We start from the raw sequence: 23,333 nt of genomic DNA, 5'->3' as shown, positions 1-23,333 counted from the left end.
TGAAATAACAGCGCATTTGGAAAGCAGTGACAGGATCAGTCCAATTAAGCATTGATTTATGAAAGAGAAATCATGCTTGACAAATCTTCTGGAATTTTTTGAGGATGTAACTAGTAGAGTGGACAAGGGAGAACCAGTGGACATTCAAAAGGCTTTTGACAAGGTCCCACACAAGAGATTGGTGTGCAAAATTAAAGCACATGGTATTGGGGGTAATGTCCTGACGTGGATAGAGAACTGGTTGGCAGAGAGTCGGGATACATGGATCCTTTTCAGAATGGCAGGCAGTGATTAGTGTGGTGCCGCAGGGCTCAATGCTGGGACCCCAGCTATTTACAATATACATTAATGATTTAGATGAAGGAATTGAGTGTAATATCTCCAAGTTTGCAGATGACACTAAGCTGGGTGGCGGTGTGAGCTGCGAGGAGGACACTAAGAGGCTGCAGGGTGACTTGGACAGGTTGGGTGAGTGGGAAAATGCATGGCAGATGCAGTATAATGTGAATAAATGTGAGGTTATCCACTTTGAGGGCAAAAACACGAAGGCAGAATATTATCTGAATGGCGGCAGATTAGGAAAAGGGGAGGTGCAACGAGACCTGGATGTCATGGTACATCAGTCATTGAAGTTTGGCATGCAGGTACAGAAGGCGGTGAAGAAGGAAAATGGTATGTTGGCCTTCATAGCTAGGGGATTTGAGTATAGGAGCAGGGAGGTCTTACTGCAGTTGTACAAGGCTTGGTGAGGCCTCACCTGGAATATTGTGTTCAGTTTTGGTCTCCTAATCTGAGGAAGGACGTTCTTGCTATTGAGGAAGTGCAGCGAAGGTTCAACAGACTGATTCCTGGGATGGCTGGTCTGACATATGAGAAGAGACTGGATCGACTGGGCCTTTCTTCACTGGAGTTTAGAAGGATGAGAGGGGATCTCATAAAAACATATAAAATTCTGACGGGACTGGACAGGTTAGATGCAGGAAGAATGTTCCCGATGTTGGGGAAGTCCAGAACCAGGGGACATAGTCTAAGGATAAGGGGTAAGCCATTTAGGACTGAGATGAGGAGAAACTTCTTCACTCAGAGAGTTGTTAACTTGTGGAATTCCCTACTGCAGAGAGTTGTTGATGCCAGTTTGTTGGATAAACTCAAGAGGGAGTTAGATGTGACCCCTCCCACCCAATCATTTACCCCCCTCTCCCGCTCACCCCTCCCACCCAATCATTTATCCCCTCTCCCGCTCACCCCTCCCCCCAATCATTTACCCCCCTCTCCCACTCACCCCTGCCAATCAATCATTTACCCCCCTCTCTCGCTCACCCCTCCCACCCAATCATTTACCCCCCTCTCTCGCTCATCTCTCCCACCCAATCATTTACCCCCCTCTCCCGCTCACCCCTCCCACCCAATCATTTACCCCCCTCTCTTGCTCACCCCTCCCACCCAATCATTTACCCCCCTCTCTCGCTCATCTCTCCCACCCAATCATTTACCCCCCTCTCCCGCTCACCTCTCTCACCTAATCATTTACCCCCCTCAATGTCACCTCCTCCCACCCAATCATTTACCCCCCTCTCCCAGTCGCCCCCTTCCTCGCGATCACATACTCCCTCTCCCGGTTCCCCCCCACCTCCCTCTCCCAGCCGCTCTCTTCATTTCCAAACTTGAGGATTATTGCCAGCAATGCAGCAGCCTCAAATTCAAATGGTTTCTGCTGGTGAGCTGCTGGGGATGCCCAGCATGTGACTGCAGCTCGCTGGTCCGATATAAATGAGGCCCGAGGCCCAATATCGGGTCAACCTCAGGCCTATCTGTTCCAGCTCAAGGATCATTTTCTGCGCTCAGGTCACGCCGGTCTGCCAACATGAACCAATTTCTAGACTGTACTTACTTCTCTAACCTCCCTCTCCTCTCATTCTGTCAAAAATCCACTTTCCATCTTTTACAGAGACACCCTTCTACATACACTAGTAGAATATTACTAAAAGAATGAGATTTAAAGAACCAAGAAAACTAGAACTGAACTAAACTGGATTAAAAAAAATCATTTTTAGTGTCAATGCACCATCTTATATATTCGTGATTTTCAAAGACGCCCCTGAAATAAGTATCTGAGTGATACATGTGTTAGAAGAGTTCACCTTTCAGTTTTTATCACCACACACTACCATTTTAATACTTCTGATGGCCTCAGGTTAACAATGTGTCGGTACCCAGGCATGCTAGGTGGAGATTTCGCTCGCTTGACTTTCAGGGACCGAAATTGCTCTCCAATGGGGCAGATAAATTGATTTAACTGAAGATTTAAAACCCATAGAATTGGGGCAGAGAATGGAGCGATATTCAGGACTTTATTTTTTGGGAAGCCTCCCGGCGCTCTCAGGCGCTGCTGGATGTGGGAGTGGGGAGCGGGGCGGAACAGAGTCGGGATCGGGGCGGAACAGGGTTCGGAGCGGGGCGGAACAGAGTTGGGAGCAGGACGGAACAGAGTCGGGAGCGAGACGGAACAGAGTCGGGAGCGGGACGGAACAGGGGTCGGGAGCGGGGCGGAACAGAGTCGGGAGTTGGACGGAATAGAGTCGGGTGTGGGGCAGAACAGGGTTCGGAGTGGGGCGGAATAGAGTCGGGAGCGAGGCAGAAGGTGAGTAGAGTTATTTAGCACAACGCTGACGTCCCTCCCCTTCACTTAAAGGGGAGGGACATTGCAAGGCCTAATGAGGCCTCACTGGTGCCCACTGGATCACTAGGGAGGGGTTCGACCGGGCCAGCAGCCGCCATTGTCAGGCTGACTTCGGAGTCGGTCGACAATTAAAACAAAACGGTGGCCGTGGCAGTACACCCTCCCCCTTTAAGGGCGGCCGCAGTGCCCAGCCACTAGCAACTTCACGCCCCGCTGTCAGGGGCATCGATCGGCGCTGACTGCGCTCCCCGGGTCAATTCCCCCCATGGGCGCAAATGGGGTCGGCGCCGGGCAGGGAAAGAAAGACGGGGCGCGGCAAAAACTAATTTCTGACACCCCTGGCTCGGAGACAATTACGGATGGGTTGCACCCTCTCCTGCACCCGGGCAAAAAGGCCTTACCGCCTCATTACCGAGGCGCTAAACAGCCTTAAAAAAATGGGCAATTTGTCCCCTAAATCTCTTATTAACAAAGACTCTTCTATATTCTTTTCAATGGGAGTGGAATTATAATATCTTCTATTAAGTACCTCTGGGCCTGTTGCCTTGAGGGCTTATGCTGCTGTGAGAGTGCTTTATTTCACATGACTAATCAAAGTTTTAACTGGCATCAGCCTTTCGGTTTCCCACAGATCAGCCTGATACCTGACACCATTTTGAAGGCAAGCAGTTTTCAGGGCATTTTATTTGCAAAATCCATAGCCAAAAAGTCTTGTTTGTGTACACGTGACACTTATATTTGTCTTATTTCAATCCAGTGATACTTAATGTGTACATTCAAGAGCTCAGGCGTTTCAATTCCAACCTGTCTTAAAACCCATAAATTTCATGGGGAGGCGTATTCAGGTGAACCCTTTATCCAGGAAGACTCTGCTTTGGATAGCAATCTCACTAGCCTCAGTGCAATGTCTAGTGATGTTAACCTGATTTTGATCAGCTAATTCTGGTCATTCCTGAAATCCCTGAGTGCCAAAATGAAGGACCGATCAACCAGTGGAATACTGCACCCTTAGCTTACAGGTGTGAAACCCCTTCTTATGTGAGTTACCTATGGTGGCACAGTGCTAAGAGTAGGCATCTTATGGACTACAAATTTGTCTGTAATAGGACTCAGGGGTGCACAGTTATGGGGCTCAATTTTGGCCGAGCCCGTTTTTCAGCGTACTTACCCGAGTTGCGCCGCTTAAGTACGTTCAGAGATGCGTCGGAAAAAATGTTCCAACTTTGGCCGCTGTCTGGCCTCTTCACTGCAACCGTGCAGCATGGCCAATTGTCTCAGATGGTGGAGCCTGCGTTCTGCGCTGGAAAATGTGCCGGGATGTCTGCACATGCACAGTGGAGAATAGTGATGGCCGCGCATGCGCAATAACACTGCAAGTTGGCAATCGGACATTTTTAAAGAGCTGCTTGTGTCTTGGTGCCAGAAGGAGTGCTGTGTTAGGAAAATCACTGCTGCATGCAAAATCAGTACCGTGTGTTTGGAAAAATCACTGCTGCATGCAAAAGCAGTACTGTGTGGCTAAGAACATTAGAAAAGTGCTGTGAGTGTCTCAGAGCAGCTGCAGCATACAGCAATGCAGCAACGTGGACCAAGGACAAAGAATTTCTTGCTGGAAGAAGTGGAGACACTAGTTAATATATCCAGTATAAATGCACATGAGGCCCATACTTGAGACAAGGTCACTCTGTGACCAGTTGCCTTTATTACCAAGATCTCAAGTGATGAAGGTGGGTGGAGCTTCCCCTTTTATACCTGAAAGTCCAGGTTAGGCGTGTCTCCCACAAATTTGCCCCTTGTGGTCAATGTTCTCAAGGTGTACAACCTAGGTCAGCTAAAACATGGGTGACAATGATAGTTGAATACATGACATCACCTCCCCCTCAAAGTCTTATTGGGATCACAGGTTAAATCTCTCTGGTAGTTTATACTCCCTTGGAGAGCTCTGGTTGTTGTGCGCTGGCCTGAGTGTCTGCTGTTTGCGGTGCCTCGGGCCTGTCTGGGCTGCTCACAGTGACTGGGCTCTCCTCCACTTGGTTCCGGTGTTCGGTCACCTGTGGTGGAGTAAACTCTACGTCGTGTTCTTCCTCTGCTTCTTCTATGGGGTTGCTGAACCTCCTTTTAGTTTGATCCACGTGTTTGTGGCAGATTTGACCATTGGAAATTTTAACTACCAAAACCCTATTCCCCTCTTTGACAATCACAGTGCCTGCAAGCCATTTGGGCCCTGCAGCGTAATTAAGGATAAAAACAGGGTCATTGACATCAATACATCGCGCCCCCGGATTCCTGTCATGGTAGTCACATTGTGACTGACATAGAAACATAGAAACATAGAAAATAGGTGCAGGAGTAGGCCATTCGGCCCTTCGAGCCTGCACCGCCATTCAACAAGATCATGGCTGATCACCCACCCCAGCAGCAACCACCCCCACACACCCCACGCCCCCCCCCAGCCGCAAGGACCACATCCAACTCCCTCCCGAACACATCCAATGAACTGGCATCAACAACTCTCCGCGGCAGGGAACCCCACAGGTCAACAACTCCCCGAGTGAAGAAGTCTCTAACCATCCCAGCCCCAAACAGCCCACCCCCCATCCCAAGACCGTGCGTTCCCCCCCCCCCCCCCCCCACACCGGCTCCGGATCCACCCAACACCGACCGGGAACACTCCCCCCGCACCCAACCCGCCCCGTCCCGTCAGAATCCTTCCCAAATGCCGAACACCCCCTGGATGTTGAGCCCCCAGCCCGGCCACCCCGGAGCCACGCCCCCGCGACGCCAACCACACCACATCCACCAACCGCCATCTGCGCAGTCAACCCGTCCACCCCACTCTGAACACTCCCCGTACCGAGTACCGAGGCACAGAGCCCCTAGGCCCGCCCCTCCAACACACTTCGCCCCCCCCTCTAGACCTCCGCTGCAATGTGGCCCCTCCTGTCCCCGTCCTGGGTTTCTTCACTCCCCACCTCCACCACCCTCCCCTCCATCCCCTGCCCCCGCCCCCGCCTCAACTTCCCTCTGCCTCCCTGCACAGGCTCCCATCTTGGGGGCGGTAACCTTCTGGGGCCGGGAATTTTAGCCCCCAGCGTGGAAGTCCTGCTCCCGCCGCAGAATTGGCCTTACCACCCCTCAATGGAAGCGGAGCGCAATTTCCCACACTCCACTACCTTTGGGGTCAGTTACCGGCACACAACTGGATGCTCCTGCGACAGTTGGAACTGGTGCTCTGCACTCTCCCGTCCTGCGACAGTTGGAACTGGTGCTCTCCACTCTCCCGTCCTGCGACAGTTGGAACAGGTGCTCTCCACTATCCCGTCCTGTGACAGTTTGAACTGGTGCTCTCCACTCTCCCGTCCTGCGACAGTTGGAGCTGGTGCTCTCCACTCTCTCTCGCCACTCTCTCTCTCTGACGCCTGCTCTCGACAATTTATTTCATGGTGGTGTGTATAAGGGATAACCTGGTTTTGAGCGTCCTTTTCATTAGCAGCTCTGCGGGTGGAACTCCTGTGAGCGAGTGTGGTCAAGATCTATTGGCCAACAGGAGGTGTGATAAGCAGTTTTATAGGGAACCCCCTTGGATTCTGAGCGTCCCCTGTTTGATTATCTGCACTGCTCGTTCCACCTGGCCGTTTGAGGCCGGCTTGAACGGTGCCGTTCTGACATGGTTGATTCCATTGCCTGCCATAAAGTCCTGGAATTCAGTGCTTGTGAAGCACAGGCCATTGTCGCTGACCAAGACATCCGAAACACCATGGGCTGCGAACATTTCCCGTAGGCTTTCTACCGTGGCAGAGGTTGTGCTTGAATTTAAAATGGCACACTCAATCCATTTGGAGTAGGCATCTACTACTACCAAAAACATTTTTTCCCATGAAAGGACCTGCGTAATTCACTTGGATGCGTGACCATGGCTTGGCGGGGGGCTAAGGGGGGGTTCCCTGGGTGCGTTGCCCAGCTGAGCACATGTGTTGCACCTGCGAACACAAAGTTCCGGGTCTGCATCTATCCCTGGTCACCAAACGTCTGACATGGCAATTGCCTTCATCATAACAATGCCTGGGTGCTCATTGTGAAGTTCTCTGATAAACACCTCTCTGCCCATCTGGGACATGACTACTCGGTTTCCCCACAGTAGGCAATTGGCCTGAATCGAGAGTTCATCCTTGCACCTATGAAACGGTTTAAATTCCTCAGGGCATGCCCCGTACGTGGCTGCTCAGTCCCCATTCAGGACACATTTCTTAACTAAAGACAATAGCGGGTATTTATTTGTCCAGACTTTAATCTGACGGGCTGTCACAGGTGAGCCGTCGCTTTCGAAAGCTTCAACAGCCATGACCATCTCAGCATCGTGCTCAGTTGCTCCCTCAGTGGTGGCTAGTGGGAGTCTGCTGAGTGCATCAGCGCAGTTTTCAGTGCCCAGTCTGTGCCAAATTGTGTAGTCATAGGCGGCTAACGTGAGTGCCCACCTCTGTATGCAGGCCGATGCATTCGCATTTATGGCCTTGTTGTCGGCCAAAAGGGACGTTAGGGGTTTGTGATCTGTCTCCAGCTCAAATTTCCTGCCAAACAGGTACTGGTGCATTTTTTTTACTGTATATACACATGCTAGCGCTTCCTTTTCTACCATCCCGTAGCCCCTTTCTGCCTGGGATAGACTTCTGAAGGCACAAGACACAAGAGATTGATGTGCAAAGTTAGAGCACATGGGATTGGGGGTAGTGTACTGACATGGATTGAGAACTGGTTGTCAGACAGGAAGCAAAGAGTAGGAGTAAATGGGTACTTTTCAGAATGGCAGGCAGTGACTAGTGGGGTACCGCAAGGTTCTGTGCTGGGGCCCCAGCTGTTTACACTGTACATTAATGATTTAGATGAGGGGATTAAATGTAGTATCTCCAAATTTGCGGATGACACTAAGTTGGGTGGCAGTGTGAGCTGCGAGGAGGATGCTGTGAGGCTGCAGAGCGACTTGGATAGGTTAGGTGAGTGGGCAAATGCATGGCAGATGAAGTATAATGTGAATAAATGTGAGGTTATCCACTTTGGTGGTAAAAACAGAGAGACAGACTATTATCTGAATGGTGACAGATTAGGAAAAGGGGAGGTGCAAAGAGACCTGGGTGTCATGGTACATCAGTCATTGAAGGTTGGCATGCAGGTGCAGCAGGCGGTTAAGAAAGCAAATGGCATGTTGGCCTTCATAGCAAGGGGATTTGAGTACAGGGGCAGGGAGGTGTTACTACAATTGTACAGGGCCTTGGTGAGGCCACACCTGGAGTATTGTGCACAGTTTTGGTCTCCTAACCTGAGGAAGGACATTCTTGCTATTGAGGGAGTGCAGCGAAGGTTCACCAGACTGATTCCCGGGATGGCGGGACTGACCTATCAAGAAAGACTGGATCAACTGGGCTTGTATTCACTGGAGTTCAGAAGAATGAGAGGGGACCTCATAGAAACATATAAAATTCTGACGGGGTTAGACAGGTTAGATGCAGGAAGAATGTTCCCAATGTTGGGGAAGTCCAGAACCAGGGGTCACAGTCTAAGGATAAGGGGTAAGCCATTTAGGACCGAGATGCGGAGGAACTTCTTCACCCAGAGAGTGGTGAACCTGTGGAATTCTCTACCACAGAAAGTTGTTGAGGCCAATTCACTAAATATATTCAAAAAGGAGTTAGATGAAGTCCTTACTACTAGGGGAATCAAGGGGTATGGCGAGAAAGCAGGAATGGGGTACTGAAGTTGCATGTTCGGCCATGAACTCATTGAATGGCGGTGCAGGCTAGAAGGGCCGAATGGCCTACTCCTGCACCTATTTTCTATGTTTCTATGTTTCTATGTTTCTATAAGCTACCGGCTGTAATTGACCATTGGCATTCACATGCTGCAACACACACCCGACCCCATAGGACGACGCATCACATGTTAAAACAAGTTTCTTACACAGATCATAGACATAGAAACATAGAAAATAGGTGCAGGAGTAGGCCATTCGGCCCTTCTAGCCTGCACCGCCATTCAATGAGTTCATGGCCGAACATGCAACTTCAGTACCCCATTCCTGCTTTCTCACCATACCCCTTGATTCCCCTAGTAGTAAGGACTTCATCTAACTCCTTTTTGAATATATTTAGTGAATTGGCCTCAACAACTTTCTGTGGTAGAGAATTCCACAGGTTCACCACTCTCTGGGTGAAGAAATTCCTCCTCATCTCGGTCCTAAATGGCTTCCCCCTTATCCTTATACCGTGTCCCCTGGTTCTGGACTTCCCCAACATTGGGAACATTCTTCCTGCATCTAACCTGTCTAACCCCGTCAGAATTTTAAATGTTTCTATGAGGTCCCCTCTCATTCTTCTGAACTCCAGTGAATACAATCCCAGTTGATCCAGTCTTTCTTGATAGGTCAGTCCCGCCATCCCGGGAATCAGTCTGGTGAACCTTCGCTGCACTCCCTCAATAGCAAGAATGTCCTTCCTCAGGTTAGGAGACCAAAACTGTACACAATACTCCAGGTGTGGCCTCACCAAGGCCCTGTACAATTGTAGCAACACCTCCCTGCCCTTGTACTCAAATCCCCTCGCTATGAAGGCCAACATGCCATTTGCTTTCTTAACCGCCTGCTGTACCTGCATGCCAACCTTCAATGACTGATGTACCATGACACCCAGGTCTCTTTGCACCTCCCCTTTTCCTAATCTGTCACCATTCAGATAATAGTCTGTCTCTCTGTTTTTACCACCAAAGTGGATAACCTCACATTTATTCACATTATACTTCATCTGCCATGCATTTGCCCACTCACCTAACCTATCCAAGTCGCTCTGCAGCCTCATAGAATCCTCCTTGCAGCTCACACTGCCACCCAACTTGGTGTCATCCGCAAATTTGGAGATACTACATTTAATCCCCTCGTCTAAATCATTAATGTACAGTGTAAACAGCTGGGGCCCCAGCACAGAACCTTGCGGTACCCCACTAGTCACTGCCTGCCATTCTGAAAAGTCCCCATTTACTCCTACTCTTTGCTTCCTGTCTGACAACCAGTTCTCAATCCATGTCAGCACACTACCCCCAATCCCATGTGCTTTAACTTTGCACATTAATCTCTTGTGTGGGACCTTGTCGAAAGCCTTCTGAAAGTCCAAATATACCACATCAACTGGTTCTCCCTTGTCCACTGTACTGGAAACATCCTCAAAAAATTCCAGAAGATTTGTCAAGCATGATTTCCCTTTCACAAATCCATGCTGACTTGGACCTATCATATTACCTCTTTCCAAATGCACTGCTATGACATCCTTAATAATTGATTCCATCATTTTACCCACTACCGATGTCAGGCTGACCGGTCTGTAATTCCCTGTTTTCTCTCTCCCTCCTTTTTTAAAAAGTGGGGTTACATTGGCTACCCTCCACTCCATAGGAACTGATCCAGAGTCAATGGAATGTTGGAAAATGACTGTCAATGCATCCACTATTTTCAAGGCCACCTCCTTAAGTACTCTGGGATGCAGTCCATCAGGCCCTGGGGATTTATCGGCCTTCAATCCCTTCAATTTCCCCAACACAATTTCCCGACTAATAAGGATTTCCCTTAGTTCCTCCTCCTTACTAGACCCTCCGACCCCTTTTATATCCGGAAGGTTGTTTGTGTCCTCCTCAGTGAATACCGAACCAAAGTACTTGTTCAATTGGTCCGCCATTTCTTTGTTCCCCGTTATGACTTCCCCTGATTCTGACTGCAGGGGACCTACGTTTGTCTTTACTAACCTTTTTCTCTTTACATACCTATAGAAACTTTTGCAATCCGTCTTAATGTTCCCTGCAAGCTTCTTCTCGTACTCCATTTTCCCTGCCCTAATCAAACCCTTTGTCCTCCTCTGCTGAGTTCTAAATTTCTCCCAGTCCCCGGGTTCGCTGCTATTTCTGGCCAATTTGTATGCCACTTCCTTGGCTTTAATGCTATCCCTGATTTCCCTTGATAGCCACGGTTGAGCCACCTTCCCTTTTTTATTTTTACGACAGACAGGAATGTACAATTGTTGTAGTTCATCCATGCGGTCTCTAAATGTCTGCCATTGCCCATCCACAGTCAACCCCTTCAGTATCATTCGCCAATCTATCCCAGCCAATTCACGCCTCATACCTTCAAAGTTACCCTTCTTTAAGTTCTGGACCATGGTCTCTGAATTAACTGTTTCATTCTCCATCCTAATGCAGAATTCCACCATATTATGGTCACTCTTCCCCAAGGGGCCTCGCACAACGAGATTGTTAATTAATCCTCTCTCATTACACAACACCCAGTCTAAGATGGCCTCCCCCCTAGTTGGTTCCTTGACATATTGGTCTAAAAAACCATCCCTTATGCACTCCAGGAAATCCTCCTCTACCGTATTGCTTCCAGTTTGGTTAACCCAATTTATGTGCATATTAAAGTCACCCATTATAACTGCTGCACCTTTATTGCACGCACCCCTAATTTCATGTTTGATGCCCTCCCCAACATCACTACTACTGTTTGGAGGTCTGTACACAACTCCCACTAACGTTTTTTGTCCTTTGGTATTCTGCAGCTCTACCCATATAGATTCCACATCATCCGAACGATTGCCTTAATTTGCTCCTTAACCAGCAATGCTACCCCACCTCCTTTTCCTTTTATTCTATCTTTCCTGAATGTTGAATACCCCTGGATGTTGAGTTCCCAGCCCTGATCATCCTGGAGCCACGTCTCCGTAATCCCAATCACATCATATTTGTTAACATCTATTTGCACAGTTAATTCATCCACTTTATTGCAGATACTCCTTGCATATAACGTTAACAGTTTGTTGGAGCATAACAAGTTGCGTGCTCTGTCAAAAGCCCTTTCCTGGCTGTTGCCCCAGACCCAATCGCGACCTTTGCGTAGGAGCACGTGTAGCAGCTCTAACAGCGTACTCAATTTGGGAAGTAAGTGACCAAAATAGTTCAGGAGCCTCAGGAATGAACGCAGCTCCGTCGTGTTATGGGGTCTGGGTGCTCTCTGGATCGCTTCCATTTTGGATGCAGTAGGTCTGATCCCATCCGCTGCTACCCTCCTCCCCAGGAATTCTACCTCTGGAGCTAAGAAGACGCACTTCGCCTTTTTCAGTCGCAGCCCTACCCGGTCCAGTCTGCGTAGCACCTCCTCCAGGTTGTGGAGGTGTTCTTCAGTATCGCGACCCGTGATGAGGATGTCGTCTTGAAAAACCACCGTCCTTGGAATCAACTTGAGGAGGCTTTCCATATTTCGCTGAAAGATCGCGGCGGCCGAACGAATCCTGAATGGACATCTATTGTACTCAAACAACCCCTTGTGTGTCGTGATGGTGGTCAGCTTCTTCGACTCACTCGCCAGCTTCTGGGTCATGTGAGCTGAGGTCAGGTCCAATTTTGAAAAAAGTTTGCCACCGGATAGCATCGCAAAGAGTTCCTCCGCTCTCGGTAGCGGGTACTGGTCTTGGAGTGACACCCCATTGATGATGACCTTGTAATCGCCACATATCCTGACCGACCCATCCGCCTTGAGCACAGGCACAATCGGGCTCGCCCAGTCACTGAATTCGACTGGCGAGATGATGCCTTCTCTCAGCAGGCTGTCCAATTCGCAATCTATCTTTTCCCGCATCACGTACGGCACCGCTCTGGCCTTGTGGTGTACTGGCCTGGCGTCCGGGTTTATGTGAATCATGACCTTGGCCCCCATGAAAGTGCCGATGCCGGGTTGAAATAATGAGTCAAATTTGTTCAGGACCTGTGAGCATGATACTCGCTCCACAGAAGAAATTGCATTGACATCGCCCCATTTCCAGTTCATGACAGCAAGCCAACTCCTCCCCAGTAGTGCGGGACTGTCCCCCGAGACAATCCAGAGTGGCAACCTGTTCTCCGAATCTTTGTGGGTCATGACTACCGTGGCGCTGCCTAGTACCGGAATGATCTCCTTTGTATATGTCCGTAGCTGTGCATCAATTGGCAATAATTTTGGCCTCCTGGTCTTGGACACCCACAAACTTTCGAAGTGTTTGATACTCATCAGGAACATGTCTAGCTCCATTAATACTGGGATGCCATTGAGGAGAACTTCCATCATTATTGGTGGCCTCCTGGTATGTGAATTGTATATGTGCTCCACATGAACTCGCTGAACTTCAGCTTCCAGCGATTTCCCCCAGTATTCATTTGGCCTCGCAGGGCTTACGTCGGACCTGTCCTCTTCCTACATCAACCTGGCTGCAGGCTTCCTGCACATACGCGCCAAGTGACCGCTGACGTTGCAGTTTCTGCAGGTATATTGCTGAGCTCTAGCTGGGTGTTTGCCTCCACACCTCCAGCATGAGCTGGAGGCCCCATTGTTGGAAACAAAAGGTCCATTACCAGTCGATCGTCTCTGACTTTCTCTGTAACTGTCCTTAAGTGCACCATTAACAGGTGTTGATGGCCCCATTACTGGCCGCATTGTCCATTGCGATGGCATGAATCGCCGTTCAGCTAGCCATTGTCTCTGTTGAATTCCCCCTTTGGGTTCGACTACATGCTGGGGCATATCTGATTGCCCTTGTCTGCCTATAGAACTGTGTGCCGCGTTAACAATGTTGACTCCCTGGTCGTTTGCCGTATTTGAGCCAAGATTTTTGTCATACATCATTCTGGTCTCTTCCTCCCCTGAGATAAATGTCTGGGCTATCAGAGCCGCCGCTTCCAAGGTCAAGTCTTTGGTCTCAATCAGTTTCCTGAAAACCCAGTGTGCCCGATGCCCTCAATAAAAAAGTCTCACAGCTTCTCTGCTCTGCATGCATCTGGGAACTTACATAGGCTCGCCAGTCGCAGGAGATCTGCCACGAAGTCTGGAACGCTTTGCCCTTCTCGCCGCTGGTGCGTGTAAAACCGGTGTCTCACCATGTGCATGCTGCTTGCCTGTTTAAGATGTTCCCCGATCAACTTACTGAGCTCATCCGCCGGCTTCTCTGCTGCTAGAAGGTCCTTCATCAGGGAGTACGTTCTGGATCCACAAACCGTCAGGAGATGAGCCCTGCGTTTGTCAGCCGAATCCTGTCCCAACCATTCCTTAGTGACAAAACTTTGCTGTAGTCTCTCAATAAAGTCGTTCCAATCATCACTAACACAGTACCTCTCATCTGTGCTGCTAGTGGCCATGCTCGCGTGGTTTAAATCCCAGTTTCTCGTTGCCAATAATATGTCCTTACTATACAGTATAAATGCACACGAGGCCCATACTTGAGAGACGGTCACTCTGTGACCAGTTACCTTTATTACCAAGACCTCAAGTGACGAAGGTGGGTGGAGCTTTCCCTTTTATAACTGAAAGTCCAGGTTAGGAGTGTCTCCCACAAGTTCGCCCCTTGTGGTCAATGTTCTCAAGGTGTACAACTTAGGTCAGCTTATACATGGGTTACAATGATAGTTGAATACATGATACTAGTTAACGTCATTGAGAACAGATGGCAGGAGCTGGATACCAGCAGAGGTCACATAAAAGTGCCATCAAAAGAAATGAAGAAACGCTGGAACTAAGTTGCAGAAGATTTCTGCGCAGTGGTGAACATCAAGAGATCTGAAAGCCAGTTTAAAAAGAAATGGCAGGACCTTGGTCAAGTAGTTAGTGTAAGTAATATTTTCATTTATTCAATGCAATTGCAATTGTACATGTGACACAATGTATATGTCCCACCCAGCAGAAAGACACCCTCTCTAAGAAGTTGCATTTTCATCTTTGCAGAAGAAATTGTCCCACAACAAAGGGGAAAGAACTCGAACAGGAGGAGGCCCGGCAAATCTGCACCCACTGTCACCCTTGGAAGAGAGGGTCGCTGCTTTGATGGGTCCTGTCTGGAGAAAAACAATCAGTACTGCACAAACTGGGCCCACACTCGAGGGAGAGGGTAAGTCCTGAAAATTCATCATGGTCCTTCAAATCAACCTGCTGCCTGGCCTGCTATGTGTGATCCTACTCATGCCATCCTCTGCTGCTAACCATTTGACTGTTCTGTTATATTTTGCAGAACTTGAGGCCAATCCTGAAAATACAGAAGATTCAGACTCAGACGAGCCTGAAGAAAACATCTTACACTCCAACCCTCCAGACCAAGAACATGGGGGGGAGGGGGAGTGGCATGTGCTGGATGAAACTGCCACTTTTCTACTGAATATGGAGCAGGTGCAGTTCATGGAGTTGCCAGCCCCTTCCGTGACTAGTGATTTGAGTACTGATGGGACATTCCATGGTTTCACACATTCCGAGGTCGCGGGTCCCAGTAGTGGGATGCCGCGAGGCACACCCAAGGCCCCACCATCCGAGGCTGTAGGTCCCACTGGGATGGTGTGAAGCACACCAGGGTGAGGGGAAGGAGAAATCGACCACGCTCTCCTGAGATGCAGGATGCAACAGATGTGGATCAGATCATGTCATTGAGTGCGGAGAGCATTGACCCTACCCGATCGCTCCTGGACACCATCAGTGGGGTGAGTGATGAGGTAGCAGGACTATCGGGAGAAGTAATAGCAATGACACGGGAAATGGGAATGATGTCCGGGGACATCAGTGAGGGACTAGTGTCCATGAGGGAGGAAATGTCAGAGGTAGTGGAAAGGACGACACTGGAAATGACACAGGTCCTCAGGAAGGGAATGTTTCAGTCCGCTGAGACACTGTCAGGGTGCATGAGGGAGGGCATGTGTGAGTTAGCTGCTGCAATAAGGGTACACACCCAGACCATGCGCCCATTGACAGAATAAACTGCCACTCCCACTGAAATCCCCACACCAGCCTCTGAAGAGCACCAAACCAGGCCCTCCACATTAGGGGAGTCGAGGAGGTGGAGCGGCAGCGTGGTGAGTCGGGGAGGCCTACAAAAGGCCCAACAGACGTCGAGGAGCCAGCGGGGAGTCGAGGAGGTGGAGCGGCAGCGTGGTGAGTCGGGGAGGCCTACAAAAGGCCCAACAGACATCGAGGAGCCAGCCGCTGCAGCTGCAGGGTGAGAAAGCAAAAAAGAAGTAGAAAGAAATCAAAGGATGACATCACAGCCAAGGGGGTAAGTGATTGGCTGGTGATTGGTGAGTAGATTTTCTTTTTCTTTTCCTTTATCAGGAGGTAACCTTTGTGATTATTGTTGCCAAATTAAGTTAATCTAAGGGGTAAGTCATGGCAGGAGAGCTCAGACACGTGTCATGATCCTCCTGTGCTATGTGGGCAGTCAGGGTCGCTCCCAGACTACATGTGCAGGAAGTGTATGTGGCTGTAGCACCTGACAGACTGCATTGTGGCACTGGAGCTGTGGGAGGATTTACTCTGGAGCATGTTTAGTGAGTTGGCCACACTGCAGGTAAAGGGTACACAGCCAGATAGGGGATGGGTGACCAACAGGAAGAGCTGTGGAAGGAAGGTAGTGCAGGGGTCCCCTGTGGTCATCCCCCTGCAAAACAGATACACCACTTTGGGTATTGTTGAGGGGGATGACTCATCAGAGGAGCGCAGCAGCAGCCAAGTTCATGGCACAGTGGGTGGCTCTGCTGCATTGGAGGGCAGGAAAAAGAGTGGGAGAGCTATAGTGGTAGGGAATTCTATTGTAACGGGAATAGATAGGCGTTTCTGCGGCCGCAATCGAGACTCCAGGATGGTATGTTGCTTCCCTGGTGCAAGGGTCAAGGATGTCTCGGAGTGGCTGCAGGATATTTTGAAGGGGGAGGGTGAACAGCCAGTTGTCGTGGTGCATGTAGGTACCAACGATATAGGTAAAAAATGGGATGAGGTCCTACAAGACGAATTTAGGGAGCTAGGAGCTAAATTAAAAAGTAGGACCTCAAAGGTAGTAATCTCAGGATTGCTACCAGTGCCACGTGCTAGTCAGAGTAGAAATCGCAGGATAGCTCAGATGAATACGTGGCTTGAGGAGTGGTACAGAAGGGAGGGATTCAAATTCCTGGGACATTGGAACCGGTTCTGGGGGAGGTGGGACCAGTACGAACCAGATGATCTGCACCTGGGCAGGACCGGGACAAATGTCCTAGGGGCAGTGTTTGTTAGCACTGTTGGGGAGGGGTTAAACTAATATGGCAGGGGGATGGGAACCTATGCAGGGAGACAGAGCGAAGTAGAATGGGGACAGAAGCAAAAGATAGAAAGAAGAAAAGTAAAAGTGGAGGGCAGAGAAATTCAAGGCAAAAAGCAAAAAAGGCCACATTACAGCAAAATTCTAAAGGGGCAAAGTGTGTTAAAAAGACAAGCCTGAAGGCTCTGTGCCTCAATGCGAGGAGTATTCGGAATAAGGTGGATGAATTAACTGCGCAGATAGCTGTTAACGGATATGAAGTAATTGGCATCACGGAGACATGGCTCCAGGGTGACCAAGGCTGGGAACTCAATATCCAGGGGTATTCAACATTCAGGAAGGATAGATAGAAAGGAAAAGGAGGAGGGGTGGCATTGCTGCTTAAAGAGGAAATTAACGCAATAGTAAGGAAAGACATTAGCTTGGATGATGTGTAATCGGTATGGGTGGAGCTACGGAATACCAAAGGGCAGAAAACGCTAGTGGGAGTTGTGTACAGACCACCAAACAGTACTAGTGAGGTTGTGGACAGCATCAAAAAAGAAATTAGGGATGCGTGTAATAAAGGTACAGCAGTTATCATGGGTGACTTTAATCTACATATTGATTGGGCTAACCAAACTGCTGGCAATGCGGTGGAAGAGGATTTCCTGGAGTGTATTAGGGATGGTTTTCTAGACCAATTTGTCGAGGAACCAACTAAAGGGCTGGCCATCCTAGACTGGGCGATGTGTAATGAGAAAGGACTAATTAGCAATCTTGTTGTGCGAGGCCCATTTTGGGGAAGAGTGACCATAATATGATAGAACTCTTTATTAAGATGGAGAGTGACACAGTTAATTCAGAGACCAGGGTCGTGAACTGAAGGAAAGGTAACTTCGATGGTATTAGATGTGAATTGGCTAGAATAGACTGGCGAATGATACTTAAAGGGTTGACAGTGGATAGGGAATGGCAAACATTTAAAGATCACATGGATGAACTTCAACAATTGTACATCCCTATCTGGAGTAAAAATAAAACGGGGAAGGTGGCTCAACCGTGGTTAACAAAGGAAATTAAGGATAGTGTTAAATTCAAGGAAGAGGCAAACCTGAGGACTGGGAGAATTTTATAATTCAGCAGAGGAGGACAGAGTTTAATTAGGAAGGGGAAAATAGAGTATGAGAGGAAGCTTGCTGGCAACATAAAAACTGACTGCAAAAGCTTCTATAGATATGTGAAGAGAAAAAGATTAGTGAAGACAAACATAGGTCCCTTGCAGTCCGATTCAGGTGAATTTTTAATGGGGAACAAAGAAATGGCGGACCAGTTAAACAAATACTTTGTTTCTGTCTTCACGAAGGAAAACACAAATAACCTTCTGGAAATACAAGGGAACCGAGGTTCTAGTGAGAAGGAGGAACTGAAGGAAATCCTTATTCGGCTAGGAAAATTAATGGGATTGAAGGCCGATAAATCCCCAGGGCCTGATAGTCTGCATCCCAGAGTACTTCAGGAAGTGGCCCAAGAAATAGTGGATGCATTGGTGACCATTTTCCAACAGTCTATCGACTCTGGATCAGTTCCTATGGACTGGAGGGTAGCTAATGTAACACCACTTTTTTAAAAAGGAGGGAGAGAGAAAACGGGTAATTATAGACCAATTCGCCTTACATCAGTAGTGGGGAAAATGTTGGAATCAATTATTAAAGATGAAATAGCAGCGCATTTAGAAAGCAGTGACAGGATCAGTCCAAGTCAGCATGGATTTATGAAAGGGAAATCGTGCTTGACAAATCTTCTGGAATTTTTTGAGGATGTAACTGGTAGAGTGGACAAGGGAGAACCAGTGGATGTGGTGTATTTGGACTTTCAAAAGGCTTTTGACAAGGTCCCACACAAAATTAAAGCACATGGTATTGGAGGTAAAGTACTGACGTGGATAGAGAACTGGTTGGCAGACAAGAAGCAGAGAGTCGGTATAAACGAGTCCTTTTCAGAATGGCAGGCAGTGACTAGTGGTGTGCCGCAGGGCTCAGTGCTGGGACCCCAGTTATTTACAATATACATTAATGATTTAGATGAAGGAATTGAGCGTAATATCTCCAAGTTTGCAGATGACACTAAGCTGGGTGGCGGTGTGAGCTGTGAGGGGGACGCTAAGAGGCTGCAGGGTGCCTTGGACAGGTTAGGTGAGTGGGCAAATGCATGGTAGATGCAGTATAATGTGGATAAATGTGAGGTTATCCACATTGGTGGCAAAAACACGAAGGCAGAATATTATCTGAATGGCGGCAGATTAGTAAAAGGGGAGGTGCAACGAGACCTGGGTGTCATGGTACATCAGTCATTGAAAGTTGGCATGCAGGTACAGCAGGCGGTGAAAAAGGCAAATGGTATGTTGGCCTTCATTGCTAGGGAATTTGAGTGTAGGAGCAGGGAGGTCTTATTGCAGTTGTACAGGGCCTTAGTGAGTCCTTACCTGCAATATTGTGTTCAGTTTTGGTCTCCTAATCTGAGGAAGGATGTTCTTGCTATTGAGGGAGTGCAGCGAAGGTTCACCAGACTGATTCCCAGGATGGCAGGACTGACATATGAGGAGAGACTGGATTGACTGGGCCTGTATTCACTGGAGTTTAGAAGGATGAGAGGGGATCTCATAGAAACATATAAAATTCTGACGGGACTGGACAGGTTAGATGCAGGAAAAATGTTCCCGATGTTGAGGAAGTCCAGAACCAGGGGACATAGTCTAAGGATAAGGGGTAAGCCATTTCGGACTGAGATGAGGAACAACTTCTGCACTCAGAGAGTTGTTAACCTGTGGAAACCCTACCGCAGAGAGTTGTTGATGCCAGTTGATTGGATATATTCAAGAGGGAGTTAGAGATGGTCCTTACAGCTAAAGGGATCAAGGGGTATGGAGAGAAAGCAGGAAAGGGGTACTGAGGTAAATGATGAGCCATGATCTTATTGAATGGTGGTGCAGGCTCGCAGGGCCGAATGACCTACTCCTGCACCTATTTTCTATGTTTCTATATTTACCACCTGATCCCTCCCGCCATCAGGAGTGTGCATTAACTGAGATGTTAGAAGGAATAAGCTTGGTATCAAACCCAAATTCACTGCGCCACCGCCTGCGGACAGGTGTGGTGGCGAATCCAAGACCAAGCACAGCGGGCGGTCTTAGACTAAGGGGGCTGAGAGATGGGTGTAGCCTTTCTATTCTGCCATTGTTGTTGTTGTTGCTGTTACTGTTGTAACTGTTTTCAAATTGAATGTTTTTTGTAAGTTATGCAAATTTACAACATTATAAGTGATCTTAAAGTTTAAATGATCTTAGAGTGTAAATATTCGCACGTTAAAAAGTTTTTTGTAAGTTATGTAAATTTACAAGTTTATAAGTGATCTTAAAGAGTCATATTAAAGTAAAGTTTGATACAAGAATAATTTTATTACAGTAAAGTTAATTACATTGTCAACTTTTGAATAAAATATATTTTACATTAAAACTGTATCATGTTCCATTAACACAACACAACATTACGGAACAGCTCCAAAAAATAAACATGTCCATGTGGAATAGTTGTTGCTGTGCCCTCAGGCCTCAGTAAAGCAGATGAGCTGCTGGCGCAAGGTTCGAGCAATCGTTAAAGGAGCACGATGGCTCACTCTCCTCTGCCATCGTGCTCCCGCCTCAAGCACTTGCATGGTTTCCTCAACCTCGTCATCATCCTCCTCCACCTCCTCCTGCTCATCACCTGCATCTTCCACATCATTACCATCAGTCACTCTCACCACTTCTTCCACGACCAGCTGCTGCTGCCTTATAATGGCTAAGTTATGCAGCATGCAGCACACAACAGTGAACTGACCGACAATCTCAGGGGAATATTGCAAGTAGCCTCCGGAATGGTCCAGGCATCGGAAACGCTGTTGCAAGATGCCAATGGTCCTCTCTCTGATGTTGTGCGTCGTAATGTGCGACATGTTGTATTGATGGTCAGCTTCCGTCCGGGTTACACGTAGGGGCGTCATGAGCCAGGTGGCGAGGCCGTACCCTTTGTCTCCCAGTAGCCAGCTCTGCCCTTCTGGCTGCTGCTGAAACATGGCAGATATAATGCTGTCACGTAGGATGAACACATCATGGGTGCTGCCAGGGTATCTTGCATCGACTGACATGGTGCGATGCATGTTGTCACACACGAGCTGCACATTAATGGAGTGGAAGCCTTTTCTATTCCTGAACAGCTCGGAATCCTCCAAAGGTGCTCGCAAGGCGATGTGGTTACACTTAATGCAGCCCTGTACCTTTGGAAACCAGCAATCCTTGAGAACCCCACTGCCCTGTCATGGATTGCTTGGGTGGTCATTGGGAACTTAATGAAGTCATTCCTCCACGGATAGAGTGCAGCCATGACCTGGCGAATGGAGACATGTATTCCATGTTGAGAGATGGTGCACATATCTCCAGTTGTAGCTTGAAACGATCTGGAGGCATAGAATGAAAGTGCAGCTATAACCTTCACTTCAACTGACAAAGCAGTCCTCCTGATGCTTCTTGGCTGCAGGTCTGGTCTCACACAGATCTCACGGACAACTTCTCTGCGGAAACGCTGCCTTCTGACACATTCTGCACCACTCAGTTGCAGGTACGAATGTCTGACTCGAAATTTCCGAGGTGGGTAAGGCCTCCTGCCCAGTAGCCTATGGGCTCTGATGTTCCTGATGTGATGAGCTCTAATCAATTGTCTCCTACGTAGCACAATGATGCAGAACGCTCGCACAAGGTATGGCATTGTCAGTATTGCCCCCATACTTAAAGTTAAACTTTCAAAGAAGGTCAAAACACTGGAAAGCAGGCAGCACAGGTTTGCAGTTGTCTCTCTCTCTCTCTCCACTCCCAAGGTCTGTATGGATGGACCACACCAAAATAGGTCTTTTGTCCTCTCCTCACTCCCTCGCCCCCCCTTGAGTCTTGTGATCTCTCTCTCCCTCCTCCTCCCCCTCTTGAGTCTTGTGACCTCCCTCCCCCCATCTCCCCCCCCCCCCCCCCCACCCCCCAGCCTTTCAGTTGAATTGCAGCCTCCTCTCTGTGGCCCCAGATGCTTGCCAGTTGCTCTCTCCCTCCTCCCCACAACCCCCCCCAATCCCCCTCCCCACCCTAGCCTCCATTGAGTTGCAGCCCCTCCATTGAATTGCAGCCGCTCTGTGGGACCCGATGCCGGCCAGTTCAATTGCTCCCATCCCTAGCCCAGGCCGAGTGGCCTCCCGGTGCGTTCTCCCTCCCCTAGCCCAGGCCAAGTGATCTCCCACACTGGCTCGCTGCCTGCCCGGGCCAACTGCAGAAAGGTGAATTGCAGTTTGATGATGAAGGTAGGACTTTAATTTTTTATTTCTTCTTATTTTAATTGTGCGAAGGAAGGATGGTTTTGCAAGTCTGTTCCCTAAGGCTTGGTTGGTTCAGGTTCAGGTCCAGGTCCTCTCCGCTTCCCGCCCCTATCCCAGACCGAATGGCCTCCGATGTACTTACCTACACCGATTTCCTTTAACTCTCCACAAGGGTTTTCTCAAGTGGCCACATATGCTGGCCTAAGTAGAAATGGAGTAACTATTATCTGGCCAAAGTTGCCTAAATGGTCAGAACTGGCATAGGTGGCTGGTAACACCCACTTTTGAGTTAAAAAAAAACTAATCTAAAAAAAAACATAACTAAGTGAGTTACGCTGGTGCAAATTGATTGGGGAAACTGGTGATTTTTAAGCTACGCCAGAAAAAGCAGCCTACTCCAAAAAAAACAGAGCAACTCCTGGTCAAAATTGAGCCCATGAAGTGGAATGTGGAGCTGCTGCCAACGTGTGATCCCATCATTAGTTTTAATTTATCTGCTCAGTTCTGCACGAATCTTAGAATCATGCAGCACAGAAGGAGGCCATTTGGCCCATTGTGCCTGTGACAGCTCTTTGAAAGAGCAATCCGGTTAACTCCACTCCCCTGCTCATTCCCCACAGCCCTGCAAATTTTTCTCTTTCAATATTTATCCAATTCCTTCAATGTCTTGTCACTAAGCAACAGAACAGTTGCTCAGTTTCTGTTGATCAACACTCACTATCAACACTTTCTGTTTGGCATTCAAAGTTCAACTGATTCCAACAAGTGTGTGAGCCACAGATACAATCTTACAAGGCCAGAGGGGTTGTATTATTGGTCGATCCAGGTAACAGTGCAGGAATGTTAAATCAGTACATTTTTAGCTAGTGAACTTCCCTGTGATTACACTCTAGAACACTGTCTGCTTTAACCATAGATATATATTGGGATGGAGTATAATAGTAGGGAAGTCCTGCTACAACTGTACAGGGTGTTGGTGAGACCACACATGGAGTACAACATACAGCTTTGATCTCCTTATTTAAAGAGGGATATAGCTGCATTGGAGGCAGTTCAGAGAAGGTTCACTAGGTTGATTCCTGAGATGAAGAGGTTGTTTTATGAAGAAAGGTTGAGTAGGTTTGACCTATTCTAATTGGAGTTTAGAAGAATGAGAGGTGAACTTATTGAAACAT

At 48.4% G+C, this 23,333-nt stretch overlaps 1 protein-coding gene across 1 annotated transcript in view; it reads left to right on the top strand.

The window, feature by feature from the left end:
- The first annotated feature begins 2,531 nt into the window (after positions 1–2,531).
- Positions 2,532–23,333, top strand: part of LOC139275782 (immunoglobulin kappa light chain-like) — a 41,377-nt gene continuing 20,575 nt past the window's right edge. The window contains exon 1 of the mRNA XM_070892985.1: positions 2,532–2,641. The gene's annotated coding sequence lies outside the window, so the exon portion shown is untranslated. The remainder of the gene's footprint in view (positions 2,642–23,333) is intronic.

Source organism: Pristiophorus japonicus, chromosome 11 (assembly GCF_044704955.1).
Source record: "Pristiophorus japonicus isolate sPriJap1 chromosome 11, sPriJap1.hap1, whole genome shotgun sequence".
Taxonomy (NCBI): Eukaryota; Metazoa; Chordata; class Chondrichthyes; family Pristiophoridae; genus Pristiophorus; species Pristiophorus japonicus.
This window is presented reverse-complemented; position numbering and strand designations above follow the sequence as displayed.